Source organism: Oratosquilla oratoria, chromosome 7 (genome assembly GCF_046742065.1).
Source record: "Oratosquilla oratoria isolate Oo_2021 chromosome 7, ASM4674206v1, whole genome shotgun sequence".
Taxonomy (NCBI): domain Eukaryota; kingdom Metazoa; phylum Arthropoda; class Malacostraca; order Stomatopoda; family Squillidae; genus Oratosquilla; species Oratosquilla oratoria.
In genome coordinates, this window is record NC_134783.1 from 47461718 (window position 1) to 47470656 (window position 8939).

General features: G+C 38.9%; 1 protein-coding gene across 1 annotated transcript in view; it reads right to left on the reverse strand.

The window, feature by feature from the left end:
- The window catches only part of sing (MARVEL domain-containing protein sing), a 24670-nt gene extending 21769 nt beyond the window's left edge, over positions 1–2901 (reverse strand). The window contains exon 1 of the mRNA XM_076188196.1: positions 2742–2901. The gene's annotated coding sequence lies outside the window, so the exon portion shown is untranslated. The remainder of the gene's footprint in view (positions 1–2741) is intronic.
- Positions 2902–8939: the final 6038 nt, after the last annotated feature.

An 8939-nucleotide genomic window follows, 5' to 3' on the forward strand; every position in this document is an offset into this window, starting at 1 on the left:
ATTATCTGTTACCACACGGCAATACTTGTTGGTGCGCAATGAGTGTTTCTTTTTTTCTCTCTCTGCGGGTTCTTGGCTCGTACTCTGTGTGGGTGAAGCGTTTGGCAAGTTCACTACTTTTGCCAATGTGCCCACCACGACCCTCCCACCTAATCATACCCTCACAGATTTCTGTGTATTCGGAAGCATATTGTTTACATTCACATTCTACGCACAAGATAAATGCAAACATATACATTGTACACGTATGCATACATATTAACTAATACGTACACATTGTGTACATGCACTGAGTGTGTGTGTGTGATTCACCCTAGTTTTTGGATCACGCGTTGGGCAAGTGAATGACAGCTATTACCCTACCGGATGAGAGTTCATAATCATATGCTAGATCTGTGGGGGATGTTGTGGTTTTACACACACGCGAGTTGGAGCAACGACTCGCAGTGCAGCGATACTGAAATAATTTTAGCTCTGGGCAGGAATCGAACTCGGAGTGCTGAATCAGCGCTCACAAACGGTACCACTACGCCGTCAAGCCACGTGTGTGCAAGTTTACACCTAGCTGTAGTGTACATGGAATGAGCTATTCTCGTGGAGTCCTTTCATTTAATCTCTAATCATCACACCTTCCACAAAACTATTCCAAAAATTTATGCATTTTGAGTTTGTCACCTCTTGATGATCAGCTTCCCATTTTGGTTCTTGTTCTTTGTATTCTCTCTACCTTGTTTATGTCTTTCTCTTTGAGTTTATAATTTTCTTCGTCTCTTCATCCATATGATGAAAGGCCACATGTATATTACTCAACGTCTCTCTCACAAACTTGTATATTTATCAGATGGCAGGTCATCTGGTATCGACACTCCTGTATTCTTCTCTTCATTGGCTTTTGTAATTCTCCCACTTATAGAGTAATTCAATGATGGTCTCTGAAATTTGTTTTCACTCTTTATCAGGACCCTCGCATGGGGGGGGAAGGGGGCAGGGGCTGCACATTTAGGGAGGTGGCAATTCTGGTCTGGACATGCCGCCCACGAGGCTGACAAAATAATTATAATAAAAAAAAAGGTCAAAGAGGCACTGAATATATTACCGCAATATACGAATTTTGTGTTAGAATCAACAGAATATGAAATATTTTTCCCTTATCTTTTCTGCAATAATTAATTACAAATTTAAAATATGTTTAATTATTTCGCAAGCCAATGGCTATAATAGGCAGCAAGGGATGGTGGAGATGAGAAGTGGTGATGGGGGAAGGGGGGAAGGGGGCGTCACTGATAACTTGTAAGGGCTCTGGAATGACAGTGAGAGAATCGTGAGAATCCTATGGATGAAATGCACTAAGATGAACATACTGACTGACGGGCCAATTTAGCTTCAAACCTGCGTCAAACCTCTTAAGTCTTAGATTCATTAGTGTACTGCAAGAGAGAGAAGTCTGGGTGAATTGTGTTTACCTCGATCTTAAGAAGACCTCAAAGTCCCTCACAATGAACTAGTATCATTGGAACACATTTGGGGATTGAAAGGTCAACTTATTATGGATGAAAGTGTTCCATAAAGGACACGAGGACAATAATGAAGGAAAATATGTCAGGATGGAAGGCAGACCATCGGAGTTCCACAAGGTTCAATGCCAACTCCTGTAATGTTCCTCATTTACGTAAAAGAGATGATGGGGGGTATAACATTTTTGATCAACATGTTTCCAGACGATGCAAAGGCCATGCGATAGGTTATAGAAGATGACTGCAGGATGTTGCAAAATATTTAGATACCTTAAATGTAGTTGAGTAGATCCTTTACATGTCTACGTGCCACCCCGGGCCAAAGTTCTCAGTGACGCCCCCTCCCCCCTCCCCATCTCCACCATCCCTTGCTGCCTATTATAGCTATTGGCTTGCGAAATAATTAAACATATTTTAAAATGTGTATCTAATGTCCCTGTTGCGGAAAGGATAAGGGAAAAATATTTCATATTCTGTTGATTCTAACGCAAAATTCGTTTATTACGGTAATATATTCATGGCTTCTTTGATATTTTTATTATAATTATTTTGCCAGCCTGTGTCATTCAGACAAAATTTTACTTCCTTATCATAGTCGCCACGTTTGCCTTCTCAACCTGCAGTACTATTTCTTTGACTGAACACTCAATTTGTGAATCTTGTTTGCCAGTTGCTCCCTGCATTTTTTCTAGACCCATTTGAAGATTCCATCAGACCCAGAGACTTACATGAAGTGACTCCAAGACTTTCCGTACTTTATTTCAACGTATGTGTCCTCTATCCCGTTACAATTGCACTTGTTACTTCCTTTGTCGAAATCTCTCTCATTAGTGAACACAGATCGGAAACTTCCACTCAACATCACAACCTAATACTTCCTCGAAAACTTCACCATCCAATAATAACTTAGATATACTTTCTCCGTGTTTCAATTTACCGCTGAAAAACCTTATTTTTATCATCGATACTCTTTTCTAACTTCCTTTGTGTCAGTCTTCGGATTTTTGCTTAATATTTCTGGTGTGCGTGCATGCGCAAGCGCATGCATATACGCAAACAAGTATTGATACTCAATTGTCAACTATTCACAAAATAAATGTACATCTTGTGATCCCAATTAGATTACTGCATACACACCGCAAATCCATGTCAAAAATTTAAATATTTTCTTCCAAAAGCCCATTAAATTACAAATCTTCAAAATATTCTGTGAAGATCTGTACTCACCTTTGAGAGAGGCGAAGTGTCGGTACGTTCCCGCTCTCGCTCTACCCGCCACTTTGGTACTGACGCGACCGACCCGGGAGGGGACTGGGGAGAGGCGACCGTCACCTGGGCAGGACGACTTTGAACATGAGTAATATCAACACGAGTGTTTCGTTTTCCTTTATTCTTGTTTCACTGACGCATATATATATTGTAGAAAAAGTGCCATTAGCGCTGTGATTGAACATATATTACGACAATGCACTTCGCATTGATGGTTCTTTTAGATTACAGATATTTTATTGTGGTTGTTTTTTCCAATCCGAAGGGAAGTGCGGATGGAGGAACGCATGCTATTCTTAGTCTTAGTACAAACCTACACATGCTGGGCGCTGTGAATGATGTGAAATGGGTGTGGCTCAGCAGAGGTTAAGGTGACGTGATGGTGACAACAGTAGTGGCTTGTTTACAATAAATTTGCAAAACATTAAGAATATCACCAGAATCTTAAATATTATTGTCTACATGGGTATACTTATCTATTAACATTATCGCAAGTTTACAAAATAGATGCACTTCGGCGACATGTTTACTGTACCTCGTAAACATAAGTACGAATGTTATTAACTCTTTTTATCATTTATCCTCAATTGACCAGTAAAGGATACGAGAAGAAAACGACTCGAAATAGGGCATAGGGTGCTTTTCCCAATTACAATACTTATTTTTTGTTTATTTATTTATGTTCAAACCATTTCAGCACGCTCTGGTCTCCCATATCCAGCAGTTCTCTTTCCACCTCTACTCTCGGCTTCATCTCCATATTTTCACCATTTATTTTTTAAATACCATATTTCTCAGACACATCTATACAATAACCACTCTTCCTCTCTGCCCCCTTGTATTCCAGCTCTGCGGTATATATATATTTATATATGTATATATATATATATATATATATATATATATATATATATATATATACATATATTCATTGTATATATGGGCAGGAGATTTTCTCTCAAGCATGTTTGGTTAAATTTAATGGCAAGATTATTATTGTAGAGTTTTTTATCTGCCTTTTCTCTTTCTCTGAGAATCTTTTTCCCTTCCACGGGAAGTTGTCTTATATGGTGACATTATGTCATAGGAAGTTGTCATATGGTGACATTATAAGACAACTTCCCGTGGAAGGGAAAAAGATTCTCAGAGAAAGAGAAAAGGCAGATAAAAAACTCTGCAATAATAATCTTGCCATTAAATTTAACCAAATATATATAATATATATATATATAAATATATACATATATAATATATATATATATCGGAAAAATTTCGAAACACTGGACTCAGAGTATCAGAATTTAATACCGACGTTTCGAACCCTGTCCGGGGTTCGTCCTCAGGGTTATACATAGTAAGCAATAGGATTCATTTACATAGTGTACCGATGTTCTCTGGGACAGGTCCCACCGGAGTGTACAAAGTTGAACAAAATCAGAACCCATTCCGTATGACAAAAGGAAATTACAAATTTGTGTAAAGCGTCACCCAAATGAAAAGAATTGACAAAAACCTCATAACACATGTCATAATAAATAGAACAAAACCAATTCTAAACGACACCCAGAAATTGATAACAGAGTAAGTACAGAGTGTCACCAAATGGCTCCACCGAAAATAAGAAATAAAATTTATTTTTATTTTTATTTTCAGCGGACACTTTTTCACTTTGCAATTTCTTTTTGTCATTCAGTTTTGGTGGCGTTTGTTAGTTTTGATTTGTACTGATGAAGGGAGCGAAGCACAAGCAGGACAGAAAGAACGGAGATAGGCGACCCGTGTGGTGCTTTTGGGTCCGGATCGTGATTTTTGATATTTTTATTATGTCGGTTTGCCATTTATTTGCCTTTTGTTATTCTTGTGGACACTTTGTAATCAAATTTCTTTGTGTCTTTTAGTCTTGGTTTTTGTTTTTGTTTTATTTTATGGTTTGATTTGTACTGATAGTATATACAGGACAGTTAGAGCGGTGACAGATGACTCGTGTAGTGCTTTTGTGTCTGGTCTGTGCCATTTGATATTTTCCTTTTGCCCCTTTTAATTTTATTTCTTATTTTCGGTGGAGCCATTTGGTGACACTCTGTACTTACTCTGTTATCAATTTCTGGGTGTCGTTTAGAATTGGTTTTGTTCTATTTATTATGACATGTGTTATGAGGTTTTTGTCAATTCTTTTCATTTGGGTGACGCTTTACACAAATTTGTAATTTCCTTTTGTCATACGGAATGGGTTCTGATTTTGTTCAACTTTGTACACTTCGGTGGGACCTGTCCCAGAGAACATCGGTACACTATGTAAATGAATCCTATTGCTTACTATGTATAACCCTGAGGACGAACCCCGGACAGGGTTCGAAACGTCGGTATTAAATTCTGATACTCTGAGTCCAGTGTTTCGAAATTTTTCCGATATCATGGCTCCTGGACTCCAGCTCTTTACGAACGTAATATAATATATTTAATTATATATATATATATATATATTATATATGTATATATATATATATGTGTGTGTGTGTGTGTGTGTGTGTATATATGTATATATATATATATATATATATATATATATATATATAACATGAAAGTGGCAGTTGCCGACAAGATTGACGAGTTAAACACCACATGAAGACGGAGCCTTTATTTGTACGACGTTTCGCTTATTACAGCTTTTGGAGTAAAAAAGACTGGAGACGGAATCTATATATTTCGATTGCAAGCTGCAATCCTCTTCAGTAGAGGACGGGGAATCTATATATTTCGATTGCAACTTGCAATCGAAATATATAGATTCCCCGTCTCCAGTCTTTTTAACTCCAAGAGTGGTTTTCACGTGATTGACAAATGTGCGATTACATTTTTCACCTGTAATATGTATATATAAAGTACCGATAAGCAAATTAGCTTATTACCAATTTAATCTTCCGATCAGCTAATATCTGTTAAATGACTGCTGATCATCTGTAATGTAATTATGTACTATATGAAAATGTGCTTTATAGTTCATTGTAGGTATTACATTTCAATGTTTTATAATTAATCGGTTATATTGCTACCGTTTGAAAGGACTTAAGAGAAATAAGGTGATTTTGCTGCAGTTTCTACTTTTACCGCCAATGAATTGTCCTTCAACATCGCAAGTTTCTGTTGACATCCCACTCTCTGTAGATGCATATGTTTTTGTTGAATCATCGTGTGGCAAAAAAAGAAAGAAAAAAAAATGTAGTTCAACGCACTCAAGAAATAGGAACTGGGTTAGGGTATGCGTGGACTCACCACTGTAGATTGTGTCCTAGGAAATGATAAGAACTTACGAACTTAATATGTTGAATCCAATATATTTTGTTTTTGACCCATCATATACTTCAGTAAAAATTAATTGAATTTCAATAAATAAAATAAAATAATAGATAAGTAAATACAAATGGAAAATGAAAATAAATAAAAATTAAATGAAAATAAAATAAATACATACATATACTAATGGCATTTTCCCCCTGACAAGGGAGGTAGCCAAAGTCAGAGGCATAAATCCACTTCCACCCATTTCATCCCCACATACTCCACTCCCATTCACCATCCCTCTTTTCTTGGCTCTTCCTGGATGATGGATTGATGGGTAATCCCTGCATCTTGCCCACTACACTGAGTCAGAAGCAATGTAGCAAGACACAGCACATCCACAGCAAAGCCGCTTCATTTAATAGGCGAACCCCCCTCTCTGTCCAGTGGTGATTCTAGGACTATGAAAGTGGGAGGGCCAGCTGAAAAACTGGGGGGGCCATGGCCCTCCCAGTCCCCCCCCCCCCCATCTAGAATCGCCATTGCGTGTGACGCCGTTACGGGGTCGGTACCGCAGTAGTATTTACCAAGATGTATATATATATATATATATATATATATATATATATATATATATATACAGGGTGGGGCAGAACCGATTGAGCAGTTTTGAGGCGATATAAAAAAGTAATGGAGGTACATAGAGAATAAAGTTTATTATTCTCGAGGTTAGCATAACATAACATTTAGAATCCTTATGTTCTGAAAATAATGTCACCAAGATGGCGGCCGTTAGCTGCAACACACTGTTGGAGTTGTTCTCTGAAGTTTCCTACAGCACGTTCACACATACTGCGGGGTATGGCGTTAACCTCTTCAATAATCCGCTCCCTTAGCTGTGGTAGGGTGTGAGGGCGACTTTTGAACACCTTTTCTTTCAGATGTCCCCAAAGAAAGAAGTTGCAAATGCTCAAATCAGGTGACCGTGCAGGCCACCCTAAATCACCCCTCTGAGAAACCAGACGTCTGGGAAACATGTTTCTTAAAACATTGAGCCATCATCATTTTGTAGGGATGGAAATTCAAATCCATATGCAGAATCCTCCTCAAACTGCGTGAGGAGATTCCCAAAGCAATGGCATGCCTTCGTGCAGAATGTCTTGGCGACTGGATGATTGCTGCTCTCACCCTCTCGACATTTTCTGGTGTTCTAATGGACCTGCGTCGGCCATGTGTCTCTTCTTAGTGTGCCTCCAACTGCCTAACCCAGGACCGAATTGTGTTCGCCTAAGGAACAGCATTGTTGCGTGGAATATTGAACCGTCGCCGAAAAGCTCTTTGCGTTGCACAGATTGATTGTTCTCCAAATATGCGCGCACAGCAAAGCCACGATGTGCTCCCGTCCACACCATGTCGGCTACTGAAATGGGGATGTCTAAGGAGCGGAACAAAATCACCCGCACCCCCCTCCCCTCCCCCCGAGCACTGACTCCTCTAAACTGCTCAATCGGTTCTGCCCCACCCTGTATATATACACAATTTTAACAACCACAGTGCACTTAAATTCTAAGCCATCAACATCAGGAGACCCAATGGAGGCCACAACCAGAAATTGAAATGTGGTACTGCCGAGGACTCGAACTCAGCTATGACATGACTTGGCAGTACCACATTTCAATTTCTGGTTGTGGCCTCCATTGGGTCTCCCGATGTTGATGGCTTAGAATTAAAGTGCATTGTGGTTGTTAAAATGTATCTCTGATCACTGGGACCCATTCAGTGTTGTACATATATATATATAATTTAAAAATAGGATATGCAACAAAACTGGGGGGGCCAACCTGGGTCCAGCTGAAAAACTGGGGGGGCCATGGCCCCCCCTAGAATTGCCACTGTCTCTGTCCTCTCACATAAATGTATCAGTCTGTTGCCTTAGATTTCTCTTGCAGTAAACCCAAGGCTCCATTCCATTTTTACTAACTCGTTGTTCTGGTTTGTCTTTGTAGTTTTGGATGTTCTTAGCACCTAATCTGTAGTTCCTGGGCTGGTTTTATCATCAGTAGTCAGCATAGGGGAGCACATTAGTCTTCCACTTTGGATCTACTGTGGGAGATCACTTGTGAAGAAATTGAATATTGCTCCATTGCATGGTCTTCTAGTCTCAGAAATTTATTTATTTTGGGTTATTCTGCACCAACTGATAGTAGTAGGAGGAGAGCAGTTACCAGTTGTCAATTTGCTTTATGTGAGAACATGGAGGAAATACAGCTAATGTTGTTCAAGATATTAGACCTGGTCTGACCGAGTTCAATAACTAGCCTCCAAATGGAGTCAACAGATTTTGGATATGGGCAGCTTGAAGATGATTCTCTCTACAGTCCATCTTGCAGGACCACCTAAGTACTCACCATTGGTCCCTGTTACATATAATCAACAATAAATACCCATTCAGTCAAGTGAGTTTAGTCTGTTCCACTTTGATGGACATCAACTTCAACAAATTAGTAGCTCTCGTGAAAATTTGCACTAAGTATTTATCCTGCTCGTCTTCCTAATAAAGATAACTGGTGGAAGCTTAAGTCTGAATTCATTAGTTTTGAGAGCAGTTATATTCATCTCCTGGTTGAGTAAATTGTTATTCTACCCTGGTTTAGTAACATCAACAGGTGCTCCTCAAGAACATTATGGGACCTCTTCCTAATGCTTTCTTTTTCAATATATAGCCTATCATTGCAGGGGTTAAATTTATCATGGAAACTTTTTCATAAGTAGGATGCCCTTTCCACTGTCAATCCAGAAACACTATACATGGAGGGCACATTAATTTACTACCTATATTAAATGTATAAAAATGGGAAAGGTCTTACATGAACAATC